At 39.0% G+C, this 17,500-nt stretch overlaps 1 protein-coding gene across 2 annotated transcripts in view; it reads left to right on the top strand.

Annotated features, from left to right (window-relative positions):
• LOC123517443 (ankyrin repeat and BTB/POZ domain-containing protein 2-like) overlaps positions 1 to 17,500 on the top strand; it is a 173,079-nt gene that overhangs the window by 3,018 nt on the left and 152,561 nt on the right. The window contains exons 2-3 of one of the 2 annotated variants that reach the window (XM_045277491.1): positions 826 to 1,082; positions 3,419 to 3,445. The gene's annotated coding sequence lies outside the window, so the exon portion shown is untranslated. Of the gene's footprint in view, positions 1,083 to 3,418; positions 3,446 to 17,500 lie in introns of both variants that reach the window. The other variant, XM_045277490.1, reaches the window with a different exon arrangement.

Raw genomic sequence — 17,500 nt, forward strand, 5'->3', positions numbered from 1 at the left:
GACTCATCTTGTTTAAGATGCTTCATTCTACCACATTCCTATTGTTACATTTCACTTAGACGTTCACCAAACGATAATGAACATTCCAATAAAAACGTATATAGCTTACAACGCTCATCAATGGCGACTACCGATGAACTGTCATGACGAGAATCCTCGTCTAATGGAAGACGTTCATAACGATTGTTATCTTGGAGATGCTGGCCAACACCTTGTCGAGATATTGACGGCGGGATAATGATAGGTGACTAGTTTGTGCTTTGTAGCATGTCACAAAAGTAACTATTTTGAGATGGAATCCATCCGCTAGCAAGACTACCACCTAGTAAGTCGGGAAAATAGTAGAGAAGACCGTCGGCAAACAGTCCTAGCTACAGTCGCGACTGTCTGTAAGACTGTTGTGAAGACCACCTGTAACTCTCAGCCAATCATTTGACAGTCGTGATTGCAGTAGACACAATGCCAGTTCAGTAAATGACTTGTGAGACTATCTCACAAGAAACAGCAATAGTAACATTTGTTGTAATTTATGGCCGTAGTTATTGAAACATGCGTTACTTGAGAAAAGATTTACAGTGATATACTGAGAAGAGTGATATCAATCGTATGTGAATGATTGATAACAAGGCAGCCAAAAACTCACTTCAGTAAGAACATGTATGTAGTGAAACGAAGTGTTACTTATTATTTCGATAGATTATAAGACTCATCATGTTATCACTTATATATCATACCTCAATCACTTATTTTGGGCACGCGTGTGTCGGTGACATATCAGCTAAATATTACACTCAAAGATCTGCAATATACATTTCTTACTGACAGCGGCGCCTTCGGCTCGCTGTAAGGCTACACGCACAAGAGATGGTATAGAGCCGTGCAGCAAACTATCTCAGGGAAGAAAACAAATGCCATTATTATATTAATGAGAGGCTCCATCACACTACCAAGTCAAGAGTTACCCAGTGTCACCTTTACATGTTACCTCTTGAAAACTGTAATTGTCACTTGTATCCACCACACAGGAGCGGCAACACCTGCAGGAATTGAACACTTCTTCAAGACGAAGTCGTACGTCACAGGTAAGATCTCCATCACTTGTTTCATTGGTTTAGTGAATATCCTTTGTTAGAAATTCCTAGTGATCTTTTGAATAAGGCTGAAAGATGAGACTGATATGATATCTTTATAAGTTATCATTATCTTACAGGTCTGTGTTTGAAAAAAAAAAAGAAACAAAATCAGAAACAGGCAAAAAAAAAAAGAAAAAAAAAAAAAAAAGAGTTTATCGCTTGAAGGGATAAAGGAGTGAATAAAGTGATGAATTCTTATGTTGGAAACATTAACGAAATTAAGACGAGCGCGAGTAGAAAGTCATATGCAGCGCGACGGCAGGAAGTAAGAAGATGGGGTTAGCAAGCTCAGAATAACAGTTTATTTATTTATTTATTTTTTTCATGTTAAGGCCTATATTGCCTGCAGGTATACTTGAAGAGTATGGAAGTGCTGTTCAGATTCCACCCATGGAAACAACAATAGAGGATATTAAAAGACGCAGTATACGGCGGTGAACGGGAGATTGAAGACAATCACTTAAAAGAAAGGGATTAGTAAGATGGAAAGTTTTTATTCCTTTCTGCTTAGAGTAGCTGTATGAGTGAAGCATTCCTTACAAGGAAGGACGCTATACCCCATATAAGGTCCCTGTATATAGAAAAGATGAGATATGAAAATTATTGAGAAAGGCAGTACAGAACACTTAGAATAAAAGTTATTTTAGTAGAGGCTGACAAATTTAAATTTCTATTGAGATATTTACAATAGGACAGCCCAAGCATGTTCATCACACAGGTGTCAGTTGTCTAGAAAGTAAGTGAAGGTAGAGAGTTTTTGAAGCATTGAACAACAAGAGGCTTGCCGTGCACATCAAAGAAATATAGATTGATCAGGAAACTGTAATAATAAACGTTTTGATGAATGAGGAGTTTATCGAAAATAGTTTACGTGGGAGATGAATTACGGAAAAAAGATTGAGAAAGCAAAGATCAAACACGGAAGCGCAGGTAGAGGTAATGATAGGATGGTTGCTATGGTGACAACGTACAAATTTCCGAGGATCAAAGCCAGAGACAACGTATCACTCATCACCATTCCCAAATGTTCCCCGTCATTCGCACTAGCTACCTCTACCGTCATTAGCACCGTTGCTCCCCCTTGTCTGTCATCACCACCACTCTGTACCATTTGCATCATTAGCACCACCTCTAACATTTGTCATTAGTCATCACACTGTTCGCTATCACTACTTTATCACGTCATCACTAAGCCCGGGAGACTGTTCATTCTGTTATGCATCACTACATCGCTTAAACTATCACCATTGCCTCTGACTACACACCAGTACAACTACCGCAGCAGTGCCAATGATTATACCCAACACCATTAGCTACACCATTAACACCAGCAATACTGTTCCTCCTGTCACTAACACTACCACTGCCGTCGCCCTTAACATCACCGTCACTACTGCCACCTGTTATCACATTCAATCCATGTCCGTTTTATTATTCTCAACGCAATGTTTCTTGCCTGTCCGCCTTAATTGTGGTGGATGGGAGGTGTTTTGTTCTCGCGCGTGACGAGGAGCCCCTGCTTTCACCAGTCTGTTAGTCTTGATGTGCGCCTCTGTTACACAAACACACACACACACACACACGCTCTCTCTCTCTCTCTCTCCTACATACAATAATCATCCTTTGCTTGTATTCCTAGGGTCCACAAAGCTTGCAGCGCTTGGTTTGGGCAACATAGTAATTGTATTCATTGCACACTACTTTTTTTAAAAATTTTATTTATACCATGTGGGCTTTTTCACGGGAATTTATGGGCTAAAGGTACCTCCTATCTTAAAGCCCACCCGCTAGGAAATCAGGGTCCGAGTGAGGAAGCCCAACCTACACTCGGACCGTGGACAGGATTCGAACCCGTGCGCTTAGAGACCCCTTTGACCCCAAAGCACACATGGTTCCACTGTACCACGGCGGCCCTCAACTTAAAAGAAAATAAACATGTTATGTATACTCGTATTTCTTTACAAATGTCGAATAAATATTTCATTTATTTCTATTTTATTCTACTCTATTAATTTTTCGCGCCTTTGTTCTTATTCTTGATCTTGTTATTCTTTCTTTTTTTTCTTTTGTTGTTTAATGCTTCTTAATGAATCAGATTATAGCTGTACAATTTCCATATTTTTTGACGGTGTTAAATGGTACTGGCAAGTAATTCTGTATCGAGACCTTTTAATCTTGAAATAGAATAGATTGAACATTCTTTAAAAGCCAATAAGAAATTTTGTGTTTCTAAGGTTGTCAATGGATAGTATTTACTTTTCAACGTTGTTTTTTCTTCCTTTCAGCCAAGTGCCAAAGTTTGTGGATGAGTGGTGAGTACACTCGACAATTTTGCTAAGTTAAGAATGACTATTGACTCTGAAGCACAAAATGAATATGTGGGTGTGCTGTTTGCGTCTGTTCTGTCTTTGGTCTTCTCCCTGGCAAAGTCTCAATAACGCCTCGATTGCACAGTATATATTCGCTTGTACGTACAAGCCACAGATTGTTTAACTTGCGATGTCTTTACGGTTTTTAAATAGAACAAAAAAGGATCTTGTGTTCATGATTGTTATAAAAACCGAACCTCATCTACCCATTCCATACATTTTCCTAGATAACTGTATCTCCATAACTATTTGTTCCAATCATTTTCATAGTGACTATTTTCCTGAACTTGTCTTGCGTCTCCATCTCCCATGGCATTGCTTCTCAGATGGTTTTTATTCAAAGTATTTCCATTTACGTAATTCATTACCTACGTATACCCTTTTGTCTTTGAAAATATGAATACAAAAACATTAACAATTTCAATCTTTCAAAAAGTGTTGAAAGTAACATATATGTGTCAAAATCCATGCATTATACTGTCATCACAGTTAGCATGTACGCTATTTATTATTGAAGCAAGTATACTATTATACAGTATACGACTTATGGAGATAATGTAAAATGAAAAATATTAAGTACTACAAAAGTGAAGTATCAAAACACCTCGGAAAGTAAACTGACCAACTTCTTTGACTCTCCTTTTATAGTTTCCTGTTTAAAGTTACTTTGGTATTACTCTTTTGTACTTTTAGTCGAATCCTTCATACATGAAAAAAAAAAACAAGAAAAAAATCAGGATGAGAGAGAAGAAAAACTGGCGGACAATGTGGGTGAAGAATAGATATCAGGAAAGAAAACAGGAAGGTGAGGTGTTAAAAAGAGGCTGAGGATGAGGAGGAGAAGGAGGGTGATAGGAGAATGAATAGGAGGAGAAAGAGGAAGACGAGGAGAAAGGGGAAGAGGAGAAGGGTGAGGAGGAAAGCATCTTACCTCGGTGGTTTCATCCTCCCCGACTGGTCACACGACATAAATTCCTGGCAAGTTGTACACTCTGAATTTCAATGAGGGGGGTTTCCTGATTCGAGGTTCCTCATCCGGTACAAAGGCGGACTACTCAATATGTGTCACGCCTATCTTCAGTCTTTCTATCTCCCTCCTCCTCTCTCATTCTCCACTCCTCCAACTTATTCGACCTTCTCATGAATAGTAGGACGTTTTCCATTCCTATTCTTGTCCTACGTTCATATCTACCCCAGTTTTCTCTCGTTACTGTATGTTTGAGGAGTAGGAGGAGGAAGGAGAGGAGAAGAGAAGGAGGAGAAGGAGGAGGAGGAAGAGGAGGAGGAAGGAGAGGAGAAGAGAAGGAGGAGGAGGAGGAGGAGGAGGAGGAGGAGGAGGAGGAGGAAGTAATTTTGGTCTACTCGAAGGGAAGGGTATTGGGGAGGGTAGCAGATACCGGAAGTGTGTGTGTGTGTGTGTGTGTGTGTGTGTGTGTGTGTGTGTGTGTGTGTGTGTGTGTGTGTGTGTGTGTGTGTGTGTGTGTGTGTGTGTGTGTGTGTGTGTGTGTGTGTCTGTAATCAACTTAGCAATTTCTTATATAACAATTTTGAAGGTGAGGTCATGGCACGCTATTCTCAGAGGGATGATGTTTATTACAATAATGTACATACAATAGTGGAATGTGAGTGACAAGCAACATTGCATTAACTTACCGACAGAAACAGATGTAAAAACAACTCAACACTCCAGTAATTATAGTTCATTCCTTAATACATATATACACAGATACGCATGCATACTCACACATTACTTAACAAACGCATACACACATGACAACTTAAGAAAGTGTCATGTATATACAACATGCCTAGAGGTAATCCAGTAAATAAGTAAATTTATGTTGTGAACGTTCAACAGTTTCTGCTTATTTGCATAAGGACTGAAAGTCAAACAGAATAATTCTTATAATAAGTAATTGCCTTATTGCACAATTACTTGAACTTTTGTCACGATTCCCTGAAAAGACAACACTTCATTTGACAAAGTGAACTACAGATCTGGATACTATTAACGTTTAAAGTTTAATAGTTTGCGGCCATGGTGGGCCGAGCAAACATTAGTAGTGGAACTTTTTTTTGGAGCGAAATTTAACAAAACAGCAACAGTGCAGCAGCCAGCAGGTTTAGTGATGTTTGACTATACACGTTCCCTTGGGGCTGTGTTGAGACCGTAGTAGACATAGACAGAAAATTGTTTCTAGCCAATACAATTGTTACAAGAATAATTGATTTGTCCACATCCAATAGCGCAATCTCATATTACAATTGTTTCACTATACGAAATTCTTGTTTGAAATATATTGCACTAGTAACGCATACCATTGATTATAACAGGAAATTAAATTACTGCAAAAATGCGCCCTTTCTATCCTCTCTCTTCGTTTTATTCTCCATTTTATTTGCACAATTCGTTTTCTAAATCATATTTTTTCATCAGTGTGATAAAAAACTACACAAAGTATGGCTATCGGAGTTGACCACAACAGTTCATCTGGCGTTGTTGTGCATGTGGTGGAACGGTCCTTATTATCTTAGGGATTTAAGTCATCGGTCTGTAATGTTGTTTTCTTTTACTCCTAATGAAAAAAATGACAGATTGGCTCTTCATATTCAGTTGTGCTTCAAGAAAAATGTGGGTGGTGTGACGAATTTAGGTCTAATCTAGACTGTAAGTGCAGTATTACCAACTATAGGTGTGGTAAACAAAAGTGCATTAGATTTTCTTTTACAAGAAATTTTGGTTTTGCCCATAGAGAACCTATATATATCACTAGTTTTTTTTTTTTTTTTTAGAAAGACAACTATATAATGTTGAATTATTACTTTGTCTACCGTGCCAATACCTGGGAGATAATGACACAGATTCCTTAAAACAGAATAGGGAGTTGGCAGCACTGGTAGATGGTGATGCCATGCAGTGTCGAGTGTTGTGGTGTGTCATGTGTCATTCCGGGGAGAGTAAATCAAGTTTAGCATGACTCTTGAACGTGAGTAATAAGGATCAGATGATATGAAACTCTGTCAGAGAATTTCATATGTAACTAGGATGAAAAATAATTGCCAGAAAATGACAGTGAGAGGAACAGTGACGAAGAAAATGAGTGATGCCGCCGAAGCACCCTCAGCGCCAGTAAGTGCTCAATACCCAATACTGCTTCACAGTCGTGGATGATTCATTTGTTGATCGTCATCCTGCCACTGTTCCTGCCCTGAGGATTCTTCTGGTTTTCATCGTGATTCTGAAATGTCTTCCGGTGTTTTGAACTGCTTCAGTTACGTACACATAAATGACGAGGTGATGGGAGTGCTGTGCTCGTGGACAGATATTTGTGCAGCCAAGTGTTCAGTTTTTGTGAACTTCCAACAAAAATCTCCAACTTCTATATGGGGAAAGAAGTGATGTGATATAACGGATGATGACATTGATATTTTCTTATGGGTGCAATTAATAATGAGAGAAAACAAGTTACCCAAGATATCAGAGTATTGGAGTGGTTCATGTGCTCTGTCAAGGGCAATTGTGTTCATAGCTGCCTTACAAAGTAGAAATAGATCCAACACTTCGTATGAAGTGGCCGAGACGTTTAGTGAGTGACAGTTGCCACGGATTGATCCCTTTACCTCACACTAATACAATGACCCGAGCATAGAAATAATATTGAGGGCGTGCTATAAAATAGGAAAACTAAAATGATGCGAAAATGTTGCCTCACCTGGACTATTCTGAGGAACAAAAGTATTCAGGCATGGCACTCCCAGTAGGGCACTCGCGGATCAAGGTGCATCTGCCTCAGATTGCATCTGTTTTATCTGCTCCACACTTGGAGCTCACCATTTTAGGATAATTTGCACCATCTGAACTCCAAACGATTCTAGCTCCAAAGGTAAATATTGCTACTTTTTATTAGTTTTTTTCTGTTTGACATCCTGTTGTCTTTCCTTAGAGTTAGTTGATCCTTATTGTTCATATGTGTTTCCTCAATATCTAGTCTGCTTAACATCACCGAATTTTATTTTACGTTTTTGTAGTTAATGGGATGACATTGTACAGCTTTTGTATGTTATAATGATTGTCTGCATTACTGTCTGAGATGATGGTGCGTGTTATGATGGAGCCACGGTTCGTTTTGGGAATCGGAGGTTGTCCATTAAATATTCTGAATACTCGTAGTTTGTAAGGCGGTCAAAGTTTATAAATGTGTCTTGCATAGACACATTAACCCATGGTAAACATTGCTGTTAGCTAACCTAAGTGGACCACCATAATCTTTCATAGGTAGGACACGCATTAGTGAGGCTTTGAGGAAATATTATGAAGTTTTGATGAAATTGATACAGTAAACATATAAAGGAATACATGGTAAGACATCTCGAGAAAAAGAAGTAAACAATTAGTGAAGTGAATGCACTCAACAAGAAACATAAATACGAATGAGGCAAGATCTAATAAAAAAATGCTGGATGAACATACAAGGAGTTTTCAAATGAATCTGTAAAAATAATCAAGAAAGCAGAAAAAAGTAAGACAATGTTGTGCACAATTAGAACGTTATGTTATTCTATAAAATCGTAAGGAAATCAAGTGTATAGGTGATCTGCTTACGAATTATCATCAATAATTATTGAATTTTACTTATGTTTGTGTGTGTGTGTGTGTGTGTGTGTGTGTGTGTGTGTGTGTGTGTGTGTGTGTGTGTGTGCATTTGATATCACTGATAAGAGGTACGTCCTTTATTTTACGAGCTAGTGGTGTTAGAAAGAGAAGTGATCTTGCACATGTTGGTGGTGGCATAGTCTGTGTTTTATTGTTATTAGAATTGGTATAGATACGAAGCTTGGCAAGGGATGTGTGACCTTCGCAGATTCAATGGAATGAGCGAGGTCCATCGCGACCTGTATCAAGATTGTAATGATATGCTTCAACAAAAAGAAAAACGTGAGGATCAGCTAATGTCTATGAGCTAAATAGATATGTATATGTCATGATATTATAAACAAGAAGATGGAGGAGAACACGAAATTAGTGTATGGCAACAAAACGAATATCATATGCAGTTACAGAGACACGAGCTGCAAGGAGTGTTTGAGACAACGAGTCACTGTCAAGCACGCACGCTTACAAGGAATGAGTAAGAAATAATTAAATAGATGAACAGAGAGCAAATAGGATCGTACACTTCAAAGCTGCAACAAGAGAGAGAATGAGAGAGAGAGAGAGAGAGAGAGAGAGAGAGAGAGAGAGAGAGAGAGAGAGAGAGAGAGAGAGAGAGAGTTTCCACCTCCCTAACGCAACTTATTAACATGCAAAAGAATATCAGCGTATTTTTTTTCTCTCCACCGTAGGACGTGAGACACGTGAGGCGCCTCGTCTGCCTATTAACTGCTTAATTTGTCTGGAATGAAAATTCAACAGGCATTGTGCGACTAGCGGAGCTACGCCCTGTCGCAATGTAAAACAGAAGTTGGTATGTTGAACAAGGAGGATTGGAATTTTTGCTGAGAAAAATATTTGTATTTTGCAAATCTTTTGTTTAAATGTCATTGATATGTAAAACAGGATATTTAGTTAAACCTTAATGGAACATATAATGTATACATGTATATATCTGTCTATCTATCTGTCCGTTTGTGGGTGTGTCATATTTCATGGAAAAAAAATTGAAATCTTTGTGATGAAATTTGGTATAGGAAATCGGCGTTTTACGAAAGAGCGGATTGGCATATCAAAAGCGCGGTAAACGTCGCTGATATATTGGTATCAAAAGGGCGGCAGAATATTAAGTCAAAAGCGCGTTTTATCACTCACCTCTAAGTCCGATTGTTTATATGTTCATTAACGATCGCTCACCTCTTCCGTTAGCTAGATGATATCATCTATTGCCCCCTGCTTACCACGGGGAGGTGGAAGTAGGATTTTTAAGCGCTTTTATAGTGCGCCCTAGGAGATCCCCTTGATTCGGGAAGTGACATAAGCCATGCCTTAAATACTTCCAACACAAAACTGTTAGATTGTTCAGGCAAATATGTCAGTGTAAGCAAATTCTTGATGGTGGCGACAGGTATACAGTAATATAATTTTATTATGATGTTGCCAACCATTCAATGTTAGTTTGGATTTTTTTCTTTGTTGGGAGATGTATAAATGAATCATTCATTGTCAGCTTGAAGTTGAATCCAGAAAGAAGCACACTATCTGTCTATTTGTTTGTCTGTTTGTCTGACTGTCTCTGTGTGGATGTGTCTACTATTCACGGAAAAAAAACTATTGAATTAATTGCGAAGAAATTTGGTAGAGATCTGAATAACGGCGGATAATTCTGCTAATGCGTATATATATATATATATATATATATATATATATATATATATATATATATATATATATATATATATATATATATATATATATATATATATATATATATACATATAATTCTAGATCTTTAGTTCTTTTCAGCTGCTTCTTCCACGTCTTTAAAGATTCATGCACTCAGTGAACATCCTTTTACTCAAAATGAAATAAAGAAAAATCTTGTATAAAACTAAGGAATAAAAGTGTGTCGGACCGTCGGTGACAGTGTGTTGGTGATGGAACATATATACGCACATGACTACAGTCCCAAGTATTGACGCCTCACTTCATGAAGGCGACGTCCTTTTGTATTCAAGTGACGTGGCGGTGGGAACAGTGAGACTCCTGCCTGATGACTACCCGCCTGGTGACCCTCCCTCAGATGACCTTGCCACGCCTCACCAGGTGACCCCTCGCCTCCCACTTGACCTCACTCACTGTGTGTGTGTGTGTGTGAGAGAGAGAGAGAGAGAGAGAGAGAGAGAGAGAGAGAGAGAGAGAGAGAGAGAGAGAGAGAGAGAGAGAGAGAGAGAGAGAGAGAGAGAGAGAGAGAGAGAGAGAGATGGAAGGCGGGAACACAGGAGGACGGATAGATAGACAAACAGACAAAAAAGACATACAGATTGACAAGCAGGTAGTGAGACAAATAAGAGAGAGAGAGAGAGAGAGAGAGAGAGAGAGAGAGAGAGAGAGAGAGAGAGAGAGAGAGAGAGAGAGAGATTAAAAACGGTTAGTCAGAGTACAAGTTAGACACCTGGGGCAGAGCAAGATGCCTCCATGAGCTGGCATACACCTCAGTACTGCCTTACTCTTTACTTCCACATTCTTTAACAGTTTACTCATTGTTTTTAGCTCTTTAATAAATACTTTCTCTCAGGATACGTCAGTAAATTAGTGTGCGGGTTAATAAGGAACCAAAAGACAAAACGAAAATGATATTGTAAAAAGAGCAAGAGAGAGAGAGAGAGAGAGAGAGAGAGAGAGAGAGAGAGAGAGAGAGAGAGAGAGAGAGAGAGAGGAAAAAACTGCCTTGTTAAACCTGTCTATTTAGTGGTCATTCCAGACAGTACAGACAAACATCTCCCGCCCGCTGAGGCCGCACTGGACGGGGGAGGGACTGGCGCGGGGCTGGGAATGCGACCCGCCTCTACGATTGTGGCCAGTGCGTAATGTGGCGAAGGAGAGAAGACGAGATGGGAGGCTTATGGCGGAACCTATGCAAGAGAGAGAGAGAGAGAGAGAGAGAGAGAGAGAGAGAGAGGTTAGCGATATTACTCAGATTTTAGGAGTAAAGGGAGTAAAAGAGTTGTAATGTGATCTTTACTTTATCAGTGTCTCAGTGGATTAGGGGAGAAAGAAGGCTCAGGGTTTTCTGCCGCCAGGAAGGAGAGGTGTGGTTGTGAGGCGTAAGGGAGGGAGGGACGAAGGTAAAAAAGAGATGGCGTAAGTTTAAAGGAGTCAGGAAGGTTGAGTGTCTCCTGGGAATCTCACACACGAGAAAGGAAGTGAAGGCAGTCGAAAGTAAAGTTACCTGAATGTTTTATGCTTTAAAAATAAGAAAAATGAAAAGGTGTCGGAGATCATATTAAATAACAGAGATTTAGTTAATGCGCCTTTTAATAGACAGGAGAAAAGATATTAACGTAAGGAAGGTTCTGAATGCTAATTTCTTGTCGGAAGGAAGAAAAATAGGGAAGGAGGTAGGAAAAGCGTTATAGATTGACATGGAAGAAATATAGTGGGAGGTAGAAAGAATATCTTGACATGGCTAAAGACTCGGTAAGTAAGAAATATGTGCTTTACAGTTAGAGGAGAAAAAATATGAAAAGAAAAGAAAAAAAGAACCCAAGATAACATAAGGTCAAAGTCTACCCACCAGAGAGGAAACACTGCGTAGCAAGAAGAAGGGAGTCCAGTATTAAACTTAGCGAGGGCCTCACCGCTCCTCTGCTCTTGTTTGGTTGACCTTGGACACTCTCTCTCTCTCTCTCTCTCTCTCTCTCTCTCTCTCTCTCTCTCTCTCTCTCTCTCTCTCTCTCTCTCTCGTGAATTGATCTAGGTAAGGTGACCATAAAAACGATTGCATTTTCTTTAGGATAATAGATGGTGCAGTTCAGGGACTCACAGATAATTGATGTTTTATTCTGGTGGACAAAGTGGTCGGGAGGAGTCTGAGGGCTGAGGCAGAAGAGAAGAGAGATCTGAAATGCAAAAATAATGAAAAAGGAAAGTCGTAGGAGAAGGAGTGATTGTAATAAGAAGGGGAGGGGGAAGCTGAAGTGATAATAATGACAACAGCAACAGTAAAAAAGATGAGGCAAAGCAAACAAGTGTGAGGGAGAACACGGAAGATGAACAGGAACAGGGAGGGGACACGAGGCGCTGCTTTTGTGACCTTGACTCAGTTGTAGTGCACACAAGTGACTGCCACCATGTGAGACTGTGTGTGTGTGTGTGTGTGTGTGTGTGTGTGTGTGTGTGTGTGTGTGTGTGTGTGTGTGTGTGTGTGTGTGTTAGTGTGCGTGTGTGTGTGGCTTGAATGTCTGTAAAAATTATGAATGTGGAAATGCAAGTTTTTCCTTCTTCTTTTTGTTTGTTTGTTTATTCGTCTTAATTTCAATGATACTTTTAATATTGTCACATGCACGCTGCCGTGCCGAGGATGTGCTTTGCAGAAGTATGGTAACAAGCGTGCTAGTGTGAAGTGATTGCAGTGGAAGGATCTAGGGGCAGTGGCACTGTGAAATGAGAATAAGCTGGGAATCAAATGTTGTATTTATAGGGAAAAGGGCCTCTGGCTTACCTGCAGATGCCCAGACGTGTTTGTCATGCCCATTATGTTGGTACGCCGTTGTCTTTCACATTGTATTTCACACATTCAAGACAAGACTATGGCAGTCAAGTACTGCTGATGAGGCATTGCTGCAATATAGTAATTAATTGTTAAACTCACTTCCTAAATGATTTGAATCGCTGCCATGACGCTATACCTGTAGTAACGAAGTAACTTACTGTCGTCAAACAGTGACGCATCTGGCAGACAGAAAAGGTGAAAATTGTTCTTATCAAAACTGTAACATTTTACTCTATTAATATGTTAACGTTCGTCAAATATATATATATATATATATATATATATATATATATATATATATATATATATATATATATATATATATATATATATATATATATATATATATATATATATATATATATATATATATATATATATATATATATATATATATATATATATATGCGTGCATTGGGGAACGTATCGTGGTCGTTAATGAGGAAGGCTGCACGATCAAAGAATATATGATGTAATCATAGCCTGATCTTAATTATAGTATTTATGAAACTCTTTTGTTAGCCAGAGTTTGACGGACCAACTTTATGTGCGAGCTACTTTATAAGTGACTGTCTTTGTCCATAGTTAATGTAAGTGACGCACGCGCGTGTGTCGGTCTAGGTCGGGAAAGCTATTGAAAGAATTGGTCAGTTGAGGAAAATATCGTTTAGATACTAGTAACAGAAGTCATCTTAATCTTGCTACATATATGATCACGGGTTGTCAAAATCAGGTTAATGTATTGAATATTTGTGACAAAGTCATCATTGACAACACTGGAAATCAAACACTGACTACGTGTTAATTTACGCTGTAGTGACTGAAACTACAGCAAGCTGTCTGCTGGCCAATTTTGCAGTCTGTTATCTGATCAGTGATATTGTGATTAACTGTCCAGTAATTAGTGCAGTGTCTGATTGCCAGATGGCCGGTGCGGGCAAAGGCTGCAGAGTGACTGGTGCTGTGACTGAAGATCAAGTGGCTGGTTGAGACTGAGTGTGTGAATGTGATCCAAGAAATATCTTTGGATGTGCGGTAATTGTGCAATTTTTCACTCTGTTATAGCCAGGCGATGCATTACTGGCTACATAAATGCAGTAAAGACATCAGCGTTCTCTCGTCTTTAATGGAATCATCCGTCGACGGCGTGACGTCGTTGATGACGCACTTCCTCCCCAGACGAACTGTGAAGCGGATAGTATAGTTTTTTCTCCTATTTATTGTTGTCTTGCCGATGTTTGTAGTTCGTCAGACAGACCTTATTTGCTTCTAAAGTTTTGATTTTCTGTAGCTTACCATATCGTGCTCTTAATTTAAAGTAGTTTTAGGTATATGTGGTATGTGTGTTCGATTTACAAAGAAAGAAACAGACACGTTTTCAGTACAGGAAGTCAAATGTAGATAAACAGCTGGTCTGGATGAACGTTATAAAGGTTACCCTGATAACTCATATCATAGATAATACAGTAGTGTGTTGCAATAAATGCTATGTTTTATCTGTTTTTCATTCGTGCCATAAATTCTACAGCAAATGTTTAGCTCATTTAAAAAAGATCTACGGGTGTTGTTTGCCGGAATCCATATCATTGTTGGCAGAGGTATCAGCACGGTGAATATATTTTTGTTTGAGGCTTGAATGTTTCTAAGCTGATGCAATATCGCCGTGTGTTTTCGCTGTCATTAATCGATAAAGATAGGTAATGGTTCAAGCAAGAGAAGAGCTATTTGATTGATCCAGTATTCTTAGAAAAACGTAAGTACCATTAAGTGGCTAATGCTATCACATATTCATTGGGTGCTTAGAAGAAAATAGAACGTAACACACGCACACACACACACACACACACACACACACACACACACACACACACACACACACACACACACACACACACACACACTTTAGAGAGAGAGAGAGAGAGAGAGAGAGAGAGAGAGAGAGAGAGAGAGAGAGAGAGAGAGAGAGAGAGAGATTAGTCGAGGGAGGGGCCCAGCTGGTGTCACATAGACTGCAAGATAAGGTCGATCACGTCAGGTGGCAGAAATCAATTAAATGCAGATGAGTCACATTTTGCCTCATAGGACTAATAATGATGTTGGTTGATTCTTTTGGATTTGTTAGGTAGTGGAAGAAATCAGATAATGACAGTGTTCTTATAACTTGTTTGAAATAATGATTTGAGATATTACGAGGTTACTATGTGCTGCTTGGTCTTAGGAAGCTCTGAATGTATCCTTCCTGACTTACGCACCGTACATTGGGATTGAGACTAGGACAAGGAAAAAAAAAATCAGTAGACACCGTTGACAATGTGTCCCTAACTTTCTCTTTACACGAAAGGAATAAAAAAAGAAAACAATGATATTTCATTTTATTTGTTTCAATCATTATTTGAAAATAAAACCAAATATATAAAAACAATTTTTCGTATGTGGTTATCTCGGTATAGTAAGCAGAAATACAAAAATTAGTAATCGAATTAATTAATGAACACGAGAGTAATACCTTCTAAATATAAGAAAATATTTTTTGACCGAATATTGATAAACGTGTATCTATGAAAAAAGTTAAGTAAAAATATGAATAGAAAAAAAAAATCACATCTTCCGTGTCTCCGGAACAAATTCCACTCTCTATCCAGACAGGTGCTTGGAAAACGCATAATGTTGCGAATAAGTTCGCAGTTGTGACACACGTGCTTGCTGCCTTGTCCACGTGTAATGCTGCCAACATGTTCTGGACACACTACCTCACGATGCATTCACAGCCTGTTTAGTTCAGTTGGCTCATATTTTGACCGCACAAGTGTGACTACACATATTGGTACACCCTATGCACCCTGTGTCCATTATTATCATTATTATCATTATCACTTACTATTGTTATTATTATTATCATTATTATTGTATTCAAATAAGATCCCATACCCAAAATTCTGAAGGAGTGAATTGACTAGTGTCAGTTGTTCATCTTTATTCGGAACTCGAATGGAAAGACGGGTGACTCAATAACATCAACACTTAAAATCTCACCACCGACTGACTTTCACGTTACAATCAATATTGTCACTATTATCACGTGTCTCCTGATGAACATTGTAGTTCTTCTAAACACACACACACACACACACACACACACACACACACACACACACACACACACACACACACACACACACACACACACACACACACACAGAGAGAGAGAGAGAGAGAGAGAGAGAGAGAGAAAGAGCTTGTGTGTTTGTGTGTGTGTGTGACACGTGTGCTTAAAAGTAAGCAAAAGGGTAACATGGAGGTAATATGATGTCCTTGCCTCACGCAGTTGTACTCTGTTACACCAGATATCTTATACTGAGATGTTTCCCTTTTAAGGACATATTTTTTCTTTCTCTCAAGCTATAAAAGTAATCTTATATTGCCTTTCATCAAGTGTTAGAGCATTTCAAAAGCTGTTCTACGTTGTAGTTTGCGACATACGATCAAATGACAACACTGGAGAGTTTCTCTTCATCTTTTGTAATTATCAATCGCCACTACTGTCATGACTATCACCAACTCATCATCCAAGCCGGCGCCCTTCAGTAAGCATGCAGTTCTTCTTTACTTATGTAGAGGCAGCTTACTGACCTGCCATTTGTAGCATACACTGAATATATATATATATATATATATATATATATATATATATATATATATATATATATATATATATATATATATATATATATATATATATATATATATATAAAGGAAACACTTGAAAGATCAGTGTGATTAAGCCACTCAGTTACGTGAAAAAGGCAAGAGTGACCAAAGTGTCCACGATGTGTTGTGCCGCTTTCAGAATAATTCATCGTAACCCAGCAACATCAGGTATACCCGACAATTTTCCTCCGAGCATGCTGCAAGTGACCGACTTGTGCGTAGTCGGTCCTATTTCATTCCTGAGCGCCCCGTTCCCGGTCCTGGCAGGCTGGTACTCGCGGCCAGGTTGGCCAACACAACACATCACCGTCAGTGTACTCTCCTCACTTTCTTCCTTCAAGCACATCACTGTTCATTGTGAATGAATTATAATGTTCTATGTGGAAGTAATAGTATGTATTGATGTCTATGAGATTTGACGGGAAAAGAAAAGAAGTGTTCAGCTAACATGGATCGTCCGGTAAAGTTTGTGAGTGTGTTGGTATGCAGAACCCTGAACTTCCTCATCTGGGAGGATAACGATGCCAGCTGTCCTTTCCCTTGCTACAGATTCTCTGCTACAAAGGAAGAATAAATCATCATTTTATAAACATTTCTTGCATTTAAACTTTCTCTTCCTGTATATGTATTTTCTTTAGTTTTTCCAGTATTTACTGATGAACTTAAAGGGAGGACGTTAATGTTATACAAGAAAGCATGAGCTGGCATCTCCCCGAAGCATCCATTCACTGCCCGATGCCATCACCTGGGAGGCTCAATGACACGTCCCTTTGACCTCTAGTGGGTACACGTCTATTCTCAGAAATCTACGATATAGTGTAGAGTAGATCAGACTTTGGCGACACCGACTTAAACAACACATTATAAAAATACCATCAAGCAGCTATCCCTGTCATCAACACACACCCTTTTAGTTTTCTGAGTGTGTTATTGTTCACCAAAATTCCAGTTTCATCCATGCATCGGAGTTGTTAAATAAAATGATTTGGGCATGACGAGAAAGCTAGATGAGACAGGAGCGAAACATGATACCTACGGCTCAGGACAAGCAGCATGCTGCCAGCGGGTAAGAATATGCTGATCA

This window comes from Portunus trituberculatus, chromosome 42 (genome assembly GCF_017591435.1).
Source record: "Portunus trituberculatus isolate SZX2019 chromosome 42, ASM1759143v1, whole genome shotgun sequence".
Taxonomy (NCBI): Eukaryota; Metazoa; Arthropoda; class Malacostraca; order Decapoda; family Portunidae; genus Portunus; species Portunus trituberculatus.